The 15,788-nt window shown below is 43.9% G+C and overlaps 1 protein-coding gene across 4 annotated transcripts in view; it reads left to right on the top strand.

Annotated features, from left to right (window-relative positions):
* The first annotated feature begins 345 nt into the window (after positions 1-345).
* The window catches only part of ACVR1 (activin A receptor type 1), a 142,687-nt gene continuing 127,244 nt past the window's right edge, over positions 346-15,788 (top strand). For 3 of the 4 annotated variants that reach the window (XM_023217409.2, XM_023217406.2, XM_023217408.2), the window contains exon 1: positions 346-911. The gene's annotated coding sequence lies outside the window, so the exon portion shown is untranslated. Of the gene's footprint in view, positions 966-15,788 lie in introns of all 4 variants that reach the window. The other variant, XM_023217407.2, reaches the window with a different exon arrangement.

The raw sequence follows: 15,788 nt of genomic DNA, 5'->3' as shown, positions 1-15,788 counted from the left end.
CCACCCCGGCCACGGGAGCCCAGCTCGGGCCTGCCCCGCCGCCTCCGAGGAGCCCCGCTGGCGGCGCGCTTGTAGCTTCCATCCGGCGGACCGAGCGACCAGCCAGACAGCGCCAGGCGCGCCGGGGGCCGCGCGGTCAGGCTCGGCGGGGCTCGGCGGGCTCGCCCTCGGCCGGGCGCCTGCAGGGGGCGCGGGGACGGCCCCGCCCCGCCGCCTCCTCTCTCCCCTCCCGGCTCCCTGGATCCGCGCCGGGAGGAAATGATGTGTTGCTGCCTGGTTAATCACAGCTCCAGACACTCATTGGCCGAGCGCTCCGCAGCCACTTCCTCCTCCTCCTCCTCCCGCTCCTCCCGCTCCGGCTCCTGCTCTTTGCAGCCGCCGCCGCCGCCGCAGCCTCCCCCTCGGCGCTGGGGGAACTTTTCTACTCTCTGTGACGGTCTCCCCCACCGCCCCCGGGGGCAAGTACCGCTGGTCCGCCTGCCCCGCCCGCGACCGTGCTCCCAGCCCGAGCCTCTGCGCCTCGGGAAGTTTATTCCGCCCGCCCTCCTCCCCTTCCTCCTCCTCTTCACCCCGCCTCCCCGCCCTCCCCCGGCTCTTTCCCCCGGGTGGCTGCCGCTGCCGCCGCTGCCGCTGCCAGCCTGCTCCTCGGCCAGCCGCGCCGGCCCTAGGGCTGGGAAGCCGCCGGCCCCACGCACCGCTCCGCTGCAGCCGCCGCAGCCGCAGCCGCAGCCGCCGCCGCTCTGGGCCGGCCCTCGGTCCCCGGCTGCCGGCCCCGCAGAGTTCCGGGCTCCCTCGCCGGCTGCACCGCCCCGCCCCGCCCCGCGCCGCCCCGCGCCGCGCCGACCTGCAGCGCCCGGCTGCCTCGCACTCCGCCTCCCCCGGCTCAGCCCCCGGCCGCGGCGGGACCCGAGGTGAGCGCAGGTCGCCTGCCGCGCCTGCTGGAGCCGGGAGGACCGAGGGAGGAGGTAGCCTAGCGGGAGAAGAGGCAGGGATCGGGGGTGGCTGGGTGGGCGTCTGCGGTGCCTCCCCCTCGCTTTCATTCCTTTCTCCCCCAAGCTTGATCCCCACTCCGTGGGGGAAGCAGCCGCGAAACAAAACTGTCTTGCTTTGGGCCTGAACTGCTGGTGGGATATTGGGGGGAGGGGAGGGCAGAGGCGTGGAGCTGGGGTCTCAGGTTTGCATTGGGGTGTGTGTGCGTGCCTGTGTGCGTGTGTGTGTGTTGTGAACTCCTTCAGGGTATGCGACTCTGACTTGTAAATCGATCTGGCCGCGGGGCCACGGGGCTCACCTTCCTAGCTGAGCTTAGTAGAGAGTAAGGAGATAGATAGGCGAATTTCCCCCACCCTCAAAATATCCATCTCTTCCAAGAGGAATTTTCTGCTGGAGAGACAGCCAATAAACTCTGCTCAACTCCCTCCCTCCCTCGGTTCTTCCTAGCTGCAGTTTCAAAAAGCTTCAAAGCCAGGAATGTGGGATTCATCTTCCGATCCCCAGAAGGCAAATGTGGTTACAGATGTTGCACGGTACTTTGCCAAGTTTAAAACCCTTCCTTCAGCACTGTAACCAAAACAGTGAGGCTAGAACCTCGGGCGCCCTAAGAAGAGATGTGGGCCTCTGGGGCCGCTGGATTCAATAACTTCCGTCGGGTTCTAGACTGGCTCGGCTCTGTCCAGTTTGTGCCAGATAGTCTCCCACCCCCTCCCCACCCCTCCTCTCCCCTGGAGATTTGAACGCCGCTTGCATGGAAGAGAAGCTACTTAGAGAAGAAAACGTTCCACTTAGTAACATAAGAAAAGTCTTGATTAAAAAGTTGTCATGAATTTGACTTTTGGGGAGAGGCAGCAAGGTAATACAATGGACTTGTCAATTTTATTGGGCTTTTCTTTCTTTTTTGAGGGATGTATGATAAGAGTTAGATGATGGGCAAAGGGGTTGTTCCATACGTGTTTTTACATATTTTTGAAAAGAGGCCCATGAATTGAGACATAACCCAGTGGTTTTAAAGAATCCTGTCCCAGAGATGCAGATTGCTCTGACAGCCCAAGGGAAGGCGGTGGCAAAAAATAGACACCACCTCCCTTTTCCCCAAAAAAATTCTTCCTGGAAAGGTGGTGTTAAGAAATTTCAGAGATGGGCTGATCCAAGTGGCGGGCCTTAAATGGAAACACTATAGTATGTCCTGGCACTTGTCTCTGGAGGTGGGTTGCTGGCCAGGGGCCCAGGCTTGGGCAGCCAGCAGACACTAGACTTGTGCTGACCTCAGACATCGGCCTCTCCATGCAGCTTTATAGTGTGCAGACTGCTTAAGTTTGGAATATGGGCCTCATCCATTTCACTGATGGGGACATAGGGGTCAGAAGGTTATCTTATGCCTGGATGGGACTTCGATCACTTGTTTTGTGATTCATTTGTTTTTAGTTTCTGTCTTGGAATTTTAAAAAATGGAATTCTTTTGAAGCTGAAATGTAGGCCTTAAGTTGATGTAACTGGGTGTTGGATAATAGCACTTCTACTGTTACCTCTTATGCGGGTACTCACAGGTGGTGAATGATGTATAGATAAATTTCGGATAAGTGACAAAGACTAAGGATTGGGATGATTATAGATTGGGTTCATGCCCTCCCTTTCCAGCTCTGTTGTTGAGTTTTCCTTGAAATGGTGAGGGTGATTTTAAATAAAACCTGAGTTAGATAGTAGTGTTAGAACTTTTGTACCTTGGAAGAGAGTGATCATTTGAATCCAAGCAAGTTTGTTGTTATCTGTGAGGAATTTAAAGGACTATTAAGGATTCAGAGTAAAGATGCCATATTCAGGAATGTAATGTATTAATTTCAGAAGTGAGGAATTTAATTTGATTAATAGAATTGTAATGAATTTTTTTCAAAGTAGTGATTTGCCAGATTTTCTTCATGTGTCCAAGAAAGGTATAACAGAGATTGAGTCCGGAGATAGAGGTTATGCCTCTATCTTGCCCTAGATTGGACTGAACTAGTCCCGTGATGGTCATGATAGGCTTCTAGGTAATTCTCAGGCTTGGATTGAGTAGTCCAGTCTTCTGAGGGAGAGGGGACAGGACAGAAATGGATTTGAAAAATGATCCTGCTCTTCAAGGTCATGAGGCGAAGATGGAATCAGTGCTGGGACTGGGAGCTGTCGTCTGTGGCTTGTTCTGCTCTTGGATCCTTGCATCTTGATTTATTTTTATGTGAAGACATCTCATGCCCAACTCAGTAGGAATTCTGGAGAAGCAAACCACTGATGGTGGCAAAACTCTTTGATATGTTTGGGTGGCTTTAATGACAGCATAGTTTAGGGGTGCTGGATATGTGCTAGGCACTGGGCTTTACAGGTGCTTTTTCATGACATTTCCACAAATACCATATGTCTTATTGTTACTTTACCTTTCTACAATAAGAAATTGAAGCTTGGCAAATTTCAGTGGTAGAATGGGGATTTGAACCAGAGGTCTGCAGGACTTCAGAACTCGTGTTCTTGGCCACTTTTGTCAGTGATTGTCAAACTTCATTCACGCACGTACTGTCTTCCTGAGTTTACCATGGCTGAGTCCCACTTACTCTATTAATATTTTTCTTTAAAGCAACGATTCACTTAAACAAAAGAACCTGGCTGGGCGCGGTGGCTCAAGCCTGTAATCCCAGCACTTTGGGAGGCCGAGACGGGCAGATCACGAGGTCAGGAGATCGAGACCATCCTGACTAACACGGTGAAACCCTGTCTCTACTAAAAACTACAAAAAACTAGCCGGGCGAGGTGGCGGGCGCCTGTAGTCCCAGCTACCCGGGAGGCTGAGGCAGGAGAATGGTGTGAACCCGGGAGGCGGAGCTTGCAGTGAGCTGAGATCCGGCCACAGCACTCCAGCCTGGGTGACAGAGCGAGACTCCGTCTCAAAAAAAAAAAAGAAAAGAACCTAGAGGAAATTATGTATTACTACTGTATTTGGAAAGCCAACTCACTTGTTAGGAATAGGAGGTAGTCATAAATATGCGTTTGTACTTGCACTGAAATCCCAACTTCAGAATAAAGATTATGTGGAGTGTGCGTATGTTGCAGGGACCTGGAATAAAAATGGAGGAGGTAGGTAGATGATACAGTATTGGTGATGTTCTGGTTTTTGGATTGGGTGATGGGTTCATAGGTGCTGATTTTATTTTTAGACTTTATAACCTACATACATGATACTTTTTTTGTAAAATGATAAAGAAAATTAAACACATAACCATTAACATAATGATTATTTAGGGAATATTTTACTGCACTATGCTGACTATAGATTTAGCTTGGTGCCTTGTATGCAGTAGGCACATAAGAACTATCGGCTGATTGACAAGACCCCAGGAAATAATTGTAAAGCAAGCTCATTGTTTGTTATATTTGAATAAGGTTGAGGTGTGTCCCCCTCCTCCCCTATTTTCTCCTGCTTCTACTCTCCTTTCCAATATTGCAACTAAATAGCGTGGGCTGCAGTGAGGTTTCACCTGGCTGTAGTTATGGGAGACACAGCCTGGGCTGAAGCTAGCACTTTTCAGCATCACCTTGTCTTATATATCTAGCACTTGGGATGGGGCAAAGAATGCTGTCGTGAAGTGTTAAGACACTTTCCTTTTTACCCAGTAGTAAGGTGTGACCATTCAGAGCTGGAAGCAGTATTTAAGTTAAAGCAGGGCCTGGATGAAATGTTAGCAACATTAAACTGGTGAGACTGGGAAATAAAGCCATCAGAAATTTTAATTGGAATCCGCAGAATCTCCTGTTTTATTTTCCCAAGCAAGCACTGGGCACTGTGGCTTTATTCCTGGAAATGAGGATTTGGAATTGGGTTTCCTGGTACAAAATGCCTTCTTTGATCTTTTGGAGTGAAAACTTTGTGTTTCTTTCTGTGGCCAATTCCAGTTCTCAGAAGAACCAAATGGAAGATTTACCTCCTCATTTTTAGCAGTTGGCCATGGAGTGTTCTTGCTTGCCATGTTAAGTTTAAGAATCAGAAGTTCTAAACTAGGATTTGTCTGTTGGAAGGACATTCAAATGAAAGACTGCTTTTGAAAGAGCTTCATCAATTTGGTGTGGTTGGCACATCACAGCCTTTGGTTCAGATGGGAGGCAGTTTTGCTTGAACTCACACTCTCAAAATTAACTAATAAGAGATTCGGCAGCTTCCTTTTCTGAGTTAACACAAATACACCCTCTGCCCCTAATATTCAAACTGACCGCATATGCGAATACTATTCCTGTGCTCTTCTAGGCAGTTCTGGAAATGTGAGATTGTTTACATGTATAAAGGCTCTTATGTGATCCGTCAGCTTTGTTTTCCAGAGCCACTGCTCTTCAGTTGTTTGATTTTTGGGTTTCACTCTCTGACCAACATTCCACTTTGCCCATTAGGGTTGCTTCATTGTTGACTCTGGGTATTTGGCCTTTATTTCTGTGACTGGGAAAGTAACTTTAAATTTCAGTCTTCCTAAATTTTGTGGAGGTTTGTGCAGTAGGTGAAGGTTGTTTTGAAGAGGGGGGAATCTGGGTGAGACTTTTAGCATAGGTGTCCTGAGGGATCGCCCAAGGTCAGTTCTCATTCATCTTGAGGCCAAACCCTGGCTGTTCTGGTCTCTCCATTGCCCCCCACTTCCCTCCTTTTTGGGGGACCCAGATTCTTCAAGGCTCAGAGTAATCTTACTAAGCAAGACTGCTTTCTGGATTTTGCCGTTTTGCCTTTCGACAGTCTCCTAGGTTTTATCATCCCCATTTCTTATTCTGGGATGTGATTGATCTCTCTGAGGGCAAAGACTTCAAGTTGTTCATTCCTCGATTGATTCTTTCTGCACAAGTCATTGCCCTTCACCAATTTAAAACCTTTCAAATTCTTTCCCTAGGCTCCTGGAGGCAAGGGACTGTTTTATTCATCTTTTGTGTAACTTTTGCAACTAACACAATGCTTGGCCTAGACCACACGGTCAATAAATCATTTTTGAATTGCCGAGAGAATGAAGGGATGATTGCATGTTAAGGGAGCAAAGGGACCCAGTTCTCTAGGGAATCAGGGAAATCGGGGACAAGATGATACCAGTCACTGTGGTCCGTAAGGACGAGTTTGGAAAGTGGGAACGAAAGGCATTCTATGTAGAAGGAACTGCTTTTGGTACCTCTTCTTAGTGCTTAATGTTATAACCTGTGCTTAGTCAATTCCACAAACATTTATTGTGTTCTTTTCAGCATATGTTTCTTTCTTTGTTTTTATATTTAAGGATGATGCCTTCATTTTTGGGAAGAATATCTCACTAATTTTTTATATCCTACAGAGCAGGGAATCCTTCATTATTTATAGTTAGGACCCAAACACTCAGTGAATCAATTACTTTACTCAGACTTTTCCCTGTTGCGTATGTTTCCAAACAGTTGACAGTGAAAATATAGTGGTGGGCAATGCTTGTGTGAGTGGTGGAAGAATGTAGGTGACCTCTTGGAAAATGGATGGAATCCAAAGTAAACTCCTCTTTTGAGAGATTTTAAGGGCTGAAATCAGTGGACATACCACATGTAACTTTTCGTCTTCAATACTTGATGGCTGTGTGTTTTTGCTTATCTAAGAAAGCCAAGATTGGCTATTAATATCACCATGCCATCGAAAAACAAGGTTGCTCCGGTTTGGGGGATTCCTTTTTAGCCAGTTATGGAAGAATATTGATAGGCCCTCCAAAAATATAACCTTGAACTTTAGAAATGCGCAGAGGGGAGAATGAAGGTGAGGTGATCTTGGACAAAGGTGGATGTTAGAAGTGGGATGATACTTGGGAGTTTGGAAAGTGGGTACTGAGGAAAATGTGCAATAAGAAGAACTTGAGCATTCTGGAATAGAAGGGATGGGTTGAAGTGATGTTTTAAACCAAGTTCCGAAACTTCCACTATTGCAGCTATTAATGAGTGTTGACTACGCTTGGAGTGAAAGTAAGACGTGCTTGATTTACTCTCTGTAAGTAGTGAGTTAATGTGTATAAGCAAACATGACCATAAAGGCTGGAGCTTAGGGAGGAATATCCCTTGTCCTGATGTCAGGGACTTACACAAGATAGAAATATGCATACGAGTGAAAGTGTACGAAGTTATCTAGAGTGACACCTTCCTTTTCACGAGTAAGGGACACATGTGCCCAATGCTATTTTTCATACAGTTTTCATATGCTTATCTTGAACTTGAAGAACCCGAGTTGTTGTGAACAATAGGTGGCAAGAACAAATATCTTACGAGGATGGCCTAGTAAAAAACAGAAAAGCTCAGTCAGCAGAGATTACTTTATATAAACATAAATGTTCTATTTCAGTATTTTTAAAACATTTTAACACTCAGCAGTATATTTTATATCATGACCTGGTACACACACAAACATACGTGCATGTGCACGGGTGTTAAAAATAAAGCCGAATTACAAGTTCTACAAAAAATATTATAATGCTTTTTAATTAATATTCAATTTTTATTTTAAAAATTCTAGTCTTTATATATTAAACTGATTTTACAACTTGCTAATGGGTCCTAATAAGCAGTCAGAAAAAAACTATTCTAAGTATTGTGGAAATTAGCCTTAATTTGTTTATTGAATAGTTGCTAGTCTGGATGAGACTTTTGTTTTTCTTTTTGTGTGGATTTCTGTCATTCTACAGAAAGTTCATACCCCTATGCCCCTCTCCCTCGCCAGATTATTTTTTCTGTGTAAGGGTCTTTACTTGTTTCCAAATCAGATTAAAGTGAGTAATATGTGATTTGGACCACCTCCAGTGTGCGTCATCATCATCATCATCTTGATCCCCATCAGCATCAAAGGTGGGACTGATTCATTTAGAATGGTGGCAGGAGCCACTTAACTCCCTGTTTATTTAGATTATACTTGAAGAGGTTGTTGACTTTCAGAAATTAGGAGAAGCCGAGGTTCCACACACCCAAAGGATGAGAGGGAGGTAGGGAAGATGACCCCCATGTATTGTTCAGAAATAAAAAATGAAAGCAAATCGTTAGTAGGGACAGCTCTTTGCATTCAGAGACATAAGAGCTTACTTGTTGTCATTGTCCTTATCATTAAAATCTTGCTTTCCTCCTCCTTCATCTTTTCCCCTCTTCTTTGTCCTTTATTTATTGAGCATTTATCTAGTCTTCCTATAGGTGAGGCTGGGCATAGAAAGCTCAGTTAATATCAAGTTAATATTAAGGTTCACTTGAGTAAGGGAGTGAATAATTACACGTCTAACTATTAGTGGCAGAACTCTGAATATCTTGGTCACAAGTTACAGAGGGATAAGGATCAACCTATACCTTTAAGGAGGTGGCTGTTTAGCCTCTGAAAGGAGGTACCAGTTGGATGTTATTTTGAGAGGTATCTGCACGTGTATAGGTTGTAGCATAGGCAACATTCCAAAAAGAGAGAATGGGACAAGTAAATATAAGGGAGTTGTTTTTTATTTAGAGGCCAAGTTGTAGAAAAGATAGTTGCACATCTTTCTTTTTTTGAATCAGAGTCTTGCACTGTTGCCTGGGCTGGAGTGCAGTGGCGCGATCTCGGCTCACTGCAACCTCCGCCTCGGGTTCAAGTGATTCTCCTGCCTTAGCCTCCTGAGTAGCTGGGATATAGGCACTTGCCACCATGTCCAGGTATTTTTTTTTTTTTTTTTAATTTTTAGGAGAGATGGGGTTTCACCATATTGGCCAGGCTGGTCTTGAACTCCTGACCTCGTGATTCACCCACCTTGGCCTCCCAAAGTGCTGGGATTACAGGCGTGAGCCACTGTGCCTGGCAGTTGCACATATTTTTAATCACTAGTCTCAGACTCTGTGTCCTGGGATTTAGCTTCTCAGGGTAACGTGCAAGACCTTAGACAACTGAAAGGAACAGCACGTTCACAGTTAAAAGTGCTTTGTGATGTGGCTTGACTCTATAGAGCACATCAAGATGAGCACCATAGGAGCAAGCTTAGGAAGGGAGATTTGGAGGCACATTATGGTTTACTTTGAATGACAGGCTGGAAGTTAAGATATGGCGTGAAAACAGGCCTTGATCTAGCCTCTTGCATTATCTCATTTAATGCTCACTCACACTCCATAAAGTACCTACTTTTTTTTTCTTTTTTTTTTTGAGGCGGAGTCTTGCTCTGTCACCCAGGCTGGAGTGCAGTGGCGTGATCTCAGCTCACGGCAAGCTCCACATCCCAGGTTCACACCATCCTCCTGCCTCAGCCTCCCGAGTAGCTGGGACTACAGGCGCCCGCCACCACGCCTGGCTAATTTTTTATATTTTTAGTAGAGATGGGGTTTCACTGTGTTAGCCAGGATGGTCTTGATCTCCTGACCTTGTGATCCGCCCGCCTCAGCCTCCCAAAGTGCTGGGATTACAGGCGTGAGCCACCGCATCCAGCTAAAGTATCTACTCTTATGCCTGTTTTATAGAGGGAGAAACTGAGGCCTAGAGAGGTGATATAAATATCTAAGGTTACACTTCTGAACTTTAACTCAGGCTGTAAATTCCTACATCACCATCAGTGTGCACCAGAGCAGAGGTTGAAAACTGGTGGTCTTTGAGCTCTGTATACCTCAGAGTTCTGTCCTGTTTGATACTGTATTTAAGACATTTTTTAAAAAACGTGGTTGCTAACATGTAAAAATGGGGGACATTTTCATTTAAAAAAAATCAAAATGTCCAGCTGCTCCTGCAACACTGAAAACTCTGGCAGCCCCAGGGCGGTATTCCTTCCTACAGGAAACTGCCAGATCTTCTTTTGACCGTGTCTGTCTGAGGGAGACTTGTGTGCTGTGGCTGCTACTCTCTTAGTTCATCCTGTTCTCTCCCAGACGCTGAGGTTTGGTGTTAGTTGCTATTTATTGTTCTTGCACTGACAAGTTTGTTTGTTTGTTTGTTTTAAACTCCTCGCCTACCTGGTTCCTGTAGGCTAACTGGATTGACCCTATAGGTGTATGAGTTTGAGGCCCTGGCACATAGCCTTCTCTTAGTCAAGGATGATTGTTCTAGTGGAGTGGGAAGCCCAGAAGCCAGGAGGAAATGAGAATAGATGGAACTGGGGTTTTAGCCTTGGGCTGGAGAAGCCACAGGGCTTGGTGAATAAATTACTTTTGCGATGAGAGGGTTGGGCAAACATATGACTTTTGGAACCTGGATGACGGGGAGAACGGTGTTGCTCTTAAAAGAAAATGGAAGGTTGCCAAGAGGACCTGGCTTGGAATGGATTGTTGTGTTGGGTTTGAGATTCTGGTAGAGCAAGAACCCAGAAGAATGCTTACATGAGCCCTGTGAGAGGCTGGGACTATGGTACTGGAACTCTGGAGATAAGGGTTTGGGGCTTTGGCTTTGTGTTGACTGTTGGATTTGTACTGGTGATTGGTGAGAGAATGAACATGCCCTGGGGTAGAGCTTCCTTTTGGAAATGGGAAGAAGTGGGTTGCGGTCTGAATGAAAACATGAACCAGCTACAAACAGTTCAAAGTCTCATATTGACTTTTTGGGGTCAAGTGCCTTATCTTGCAAATAAATCAACTGTTTATCCGAATAGAGGAGTAAAATAACAGTCTTCAACTTTTGAACATGGGAACTGATAAAACCTCTGCTCGGAGAATCAAAGGCAGATACGCTGTTTGATGGGTGACACCTGTAACTTTTGTCTGTGCCTATTTCACTGAGCCTTATTAAGGTAAAACTGATGCTAATAGTGACCTTTTCTTGGTATCATTGATGATACAAAATGTGAAAAAGAAGTTGCTGGAGCCCCAAGATGGGAAAAAAAATGCCAGAGGAGAATGCTCTGTGCTTGAGATTTATCCTTGCTTTTAACCAGTTTAGAATGGAATGTCCTTTTCAAATTCAGGGAAGCTTTTTTTTTTTTTTTTCCTCCTTGGCTTGTTTGCTTAGGATTCCCTCCAACGTATTGTTTCTTAATCAGCTATGTCCACCTCAGCTCCTCTGTCTTCTCCTACTTGGTTCCCTTTTGATCCCTAAAGGTCTTATTATTTTAGGACATTCTAAGCAAAGTAGGGTGAATCTGTCTCAGATGTGAGTGTTGTACATGGAAATCTTCCAGGAGGGCATTTCTTTTGTTCTCATAGAGACTTGTCTCCTTTTGGGGCCATATAACTCTGACATTTTTAGTTTAATTCAAATTGGTGTTTTTATTTTTCGTTCCTGGATAGCTTTATTTCATTACATGTGCACAGTAATATGAGTTCCTATACATTTTTTCCTAGAAATAAAATAGTTTTATTATGTTGTTTTATTTTTGATACTAGTCGTATTATGACAGTAATATGTGTGCACAATACAAGATTTGAAGTACAGGAAGGGTGTACAGTAAAACCATTTAACTCAGGGACTGTCCGTAGATAGAGTTCAGTATTACCTGAGGTTTCAGGCGTTCACTGGGGGTCTTGAAACATATCCCCATGCCTACAGAAATCTATCTATGTATCTATCTATGTATCTATCTTTTTCTTTTCTTTCTTTTTTTTTTTTTTTTTTTTTTGAGATGGAGTTTCCTTCTTTTTGCCCAGGCTGCAGTGCAATGGTGCGATCTTGGCTCACTGCAACCTCCACCTCCCGGGTTCAAGCGATTCTCCTGCCTCAGCCTCCTGAGTAGCTGGGATTACAGACATCCGCCAGCATGCCAGGCTAATTTTGTATTTTTAAGTAGAGACAGGGTTTCTTCATGTTGGCCAGGCTGGTCTGGAACTCCTGACCTCAGGTGATCTGCCCGCCTTGGCCTCCCAAAGTGCTGGGGTTACAGGTGTGAGCCACCGCACCCTGTCTGTCTGTCTATCTATCTATCTATCTATCTATCTATCTATCTATCTATCTATCTATCTGTCTATCTATAATCTATCTCCTGTGTATCTGGAGATAAATACCAAGGATTGGAATTGCTGAATCAAGGGATAGTTGCATTTTAAATTTCAGTGTAGGCTGTGCCATGAATTGGGTTTTTGCTTTGTATTTGTGAAGCAATGTGGTGTGGAGATGACCCTAAGACTCAAATGCTCGTCTGTTCTCTGGTGTAAACCAATTGTGTGGCCCAAGAAAGTCGTTTTCTTTTTTTTTTTTTTTTTTTTTTTTTTTTTTTGAGGCGGAGTCTCGCTCTGTCGCCCGGACTGGAGTGCAGTGGCCCGATCTCAGCTCACTGCAAGCTCCGCCTCCCGGGTTTACGCCATTCTCCTGCCTCAGCCTCCCGAGTAGCTGGGACTACAGGTGCCCGCCACCTCGCCCGGCCAGTTTTTGTATTTTTAGTAGAGACGGGGTTTCACAGTGTTAGCCAGGATGGTCTCGATCGCCTGACCTCGTGATCCACCCGTCTCGGCCTCCCAAAGTGCTGGGATTACAGGCTTGAGCCACCGCGCCCGGCCTGAAAGTCGTTTTCTTAACCTTTGTCTTTGTGGTGCTTTTCTTTCCTCATTTGTTAAGAAGGGCACAGACTTAGTTATTTCTAAAGTTTAGTAATTTGTTGATTCTCTCAGTCTCACTCTTTTTTGGTCCTTCCAGTAAATGGAGCTTTATGATTTTTTTTTTTCCTGTGTAAGTTTGAGTCTGTAAAGAACTCTGGGCTTTGGAAGCCTTGCTAACCACAGCTTTACTTTGATTGTTTTAAAGCACTATGTCTGGTGTGTGCTTTACGTTAAAAGCAGAGCTTATATGGCTGATTACCTTTTTTTAAAAAAAAAAATTATGGTAAGTGGTAAGTAGGCAGTTAGTGACCAGGAAACTCATATAGTCAGCTTTTTATTATTGATCAAGAGTGGAGGCAATGGATTTTTAGACTTAAGGAAAAAGCTTTATTTTTATAATAGCTGTGAAAAAAAAAAAGCAGTAGGGCTATGATAGACAGTTTTTAAGAAACAGCAAAATTTTATTTATGACTTTGGAACAGACCAGAAGAGGTAGCTTTTGATCTTTTGAATTGATCTTTTGGATTTGATCTTTTGAGCTTTTGATATTTTGTAATGTGAAGGTAAAATAGGAATTTTTGGAAATTTTGAGACATTTAGCCAGTATTGTGTAAAAAGATGATTGGATTTCCTGGTGATTATCAAGCTAGATCTATTTAAAAACTGAAACCCAAGTAAACAAAATTTCATGGGCATTTGACCAACCGTGGTGTCCAGTGTGGTTACAGTGGGTCACTCCTGTGATCACAGCACTTCGGGAGGCCACAGCAAGAGGATTCCTTGAGTGCAGGAGTTTGAGGTTGATCTGGGCAACAGAGTAAGTCTGTGTCTCTACAAAAAAATTTTTTAAAAATTAGTAAGATGTGGTGGCATGTACCTGTATACAGTCCCAGCTACTCAGGAAGCTGAGGTGGGAGGATTGCTTGAGCAGGGAGGTCAAGGCCGCAGTGAGCCATGATTGTGCCATTGTATCCCATACAGCCTGGGTGACAAAGACCCCGTCTCAAAAAAAATTAATATAAATTTATGTTTATTTCCCATACTGCATTTTTTCTTTAGAATTTGCCCCTGTAAGGCTGGACACGGTGGTTCACGCCTCTAATCCCAGCACTTTGGGAGGCCGAGGTGGGCAGATCACGAGGTCAGGAAAAAAAAAAAAGAATTTGCTCCTGCAACATTAAGCAGTGTATTTGGATTCCGAGTTAAAAGACTTGGAATTTGGGTTGTTAATGTAAATGCATTTCTTCTGGAAAATTTTTGAGCCCTTAGTTACTCATTTTAGGAAAATCACTCACTAAATCTCTGTCTCTCTCTGTCTCTTTTTTTTCCTTGAAATGGAGTCTCGTTCTGTTGCCAGGCTGGAGTGCAGTGGCGTGATCTCGGCTTACTGCATCCTCCGTCTCCTGGGTTCAAGCGATTCTCATGCCTCAGCCTCCTGAGTAGCTGGGATTACAGGCATGTGCCACCACACCCAGCTAATTTTTTTATTTTTAGTAGAGACAGGGTTTTGCCATGTTGGCCAGGCTGGTCTCGAACTCTTGACCACAGGTGATCCACCAGCCTCGGCCTCCCAAAGTGCTGGGATTACAGACCTGAGCTGCTGCGCCCTGCCTAAATCTTTTTAACTATATAAATGTATTCAACTAGGTGTAGAGTAGCAAAAAAAAAAAAAAAAAAAAAACGAGAAAGAAAGAAACAATTTAACTGTTCTACAGGCATGGTGGCTCACACCTGTAATCCCAACCCTTTGGGAGGCAGAGGAGGCCAGATCACCTGAGGTCAGCAATTCAAAACCAACCTGGCCATCATGGTGAAACCTTGTCACTAGGCGTGGTGGCGCACGCCTGTAATCCCAGCTACTCGGGAGGCTGAGGCAGGAGAATCACTTGAACCTGGGAAATGGAGGTTGCGGTGAGCTGAGATCATGCCACCGCATTCCAGCCTGGGCGGCAGAGTAAGACTCTCTCTGAAAAAAAAAAGGTAAATGTTTTACAGCAGAGGTTAGGTTTACATATATTCACAGAATGGAATTTTATGTAATCACTAAAAACACTATTTTTGATGAATTTTCAGAGACAGATCTCATTTTAAAGGTACTTTTCAAAGAGGCTTTTGTTGGCTATTCCATCTAGTTTGAGCCTTAATTATTATCTTACATATACTACCATATATATATTATCAGTAAATACAAGGTATGTCTATTTTGTACTATGTATGTGATATATATTATCAGTAAATACAAGGTATGTCTATTTTGTACTATGTGTGTGTGTGTGTGTGTGTTTATCCTGTGCCTACCATACTGTCTTATGCATAGGAGGCACACATAACTTGTTGCAATGAATGAATGACCGTAGAGAGTACACATAATATTGTAGAGAGTATACATAATATTACGTGAAAAAAGCAGGACACTAAAAACATAGTATAATTCCTTTCATATAAATTATGTACAGTTCCGTAGTACAGTTCCATAAACATAAAACATAGTACACTTTCAGATTTGTAGTTAACATATATATATGGATGTAGAGGAAAACAGATTGGTAGGAAATAATCCTAAATTTTAGCTGTTACCTCTGTGCTGTGGGTCACGCGTAATTTTGAAGAGACAATCTTTAAATACAAATGGGTGAAGTAAATATTGAAGATTATGTCACCTTGATAATGTATTTTACCCTTTCCACATTAAAGGTGGTCACCTTACCTAAAATGATATATTACAATACCATGGCCTTTTCTCCTCTTGAGTAAAATGTACTGTATCTCTGTAGTGTGACAGGTTTTATATCTGCTTTAGGATTAAATTATGATCTAAGAGTTGCACTTTTAAGAAACTGGCTTTAATTTCACATCAGTTGAAGTTAAAGGGTGGTGAAAGTATATTAGACCTGCTACAAGTGTGTAATTATAATTATTGACACATTTTCAATTCTTAAGTGTGATGCATTGCCCATGATTTTGACAGCTGTGACTACATTAAACCTGCTGGAATACTCTTTTCACAAAGATTTGTTTAAACTTAGAATTGTCAGAAGGATTCTCCATAAAGTGGATGAACACAGATTTAGAGGTGAAATGGTGGTTCATTTCTCACTGTGCCTGTTGATTTTTCGTCTGTTAAATGTTAAACAGAAGATTACCTGGATTTAGTTTTCATGTCAAGAAACCTGGGAATTTTATTTTATTTTTATATAGTATAAAAAATGTGTGCTGCTATTCCTTTGTGATAGGACTCTATGCAGTGATAGCGTAGAATCTCATTCTGTCTCCTGCTGAAGGTCCCCAACCACAAAACTCCAAACTGACAGACTTGGTGTTGCATAACATCCTTATTTTCTGAACGTCTC

The sequence above is a fragment of the Piliocolobus tephrosceles genome, chromosome 11 (genome assembly GCF_002776525.5).
Source record: "Piliocolobus tephrosceles isolate RC106 chromosome 11, ASM277652v3, whole genome shotgun sequence".
Classification (NCBI taxonomy): domain Eukaryota; kingdom Metazoa; phylum Chordata; class Mammalia; order Primates; family Cercopithecidae; genus Piliocolobus; species Piliocolobus tephrosceles.
The sequence above is the reverse complement of the archived record's forward strand: the minus strand, read 5'-3'. Positions and strand labels throughout refer to the sequence as shown.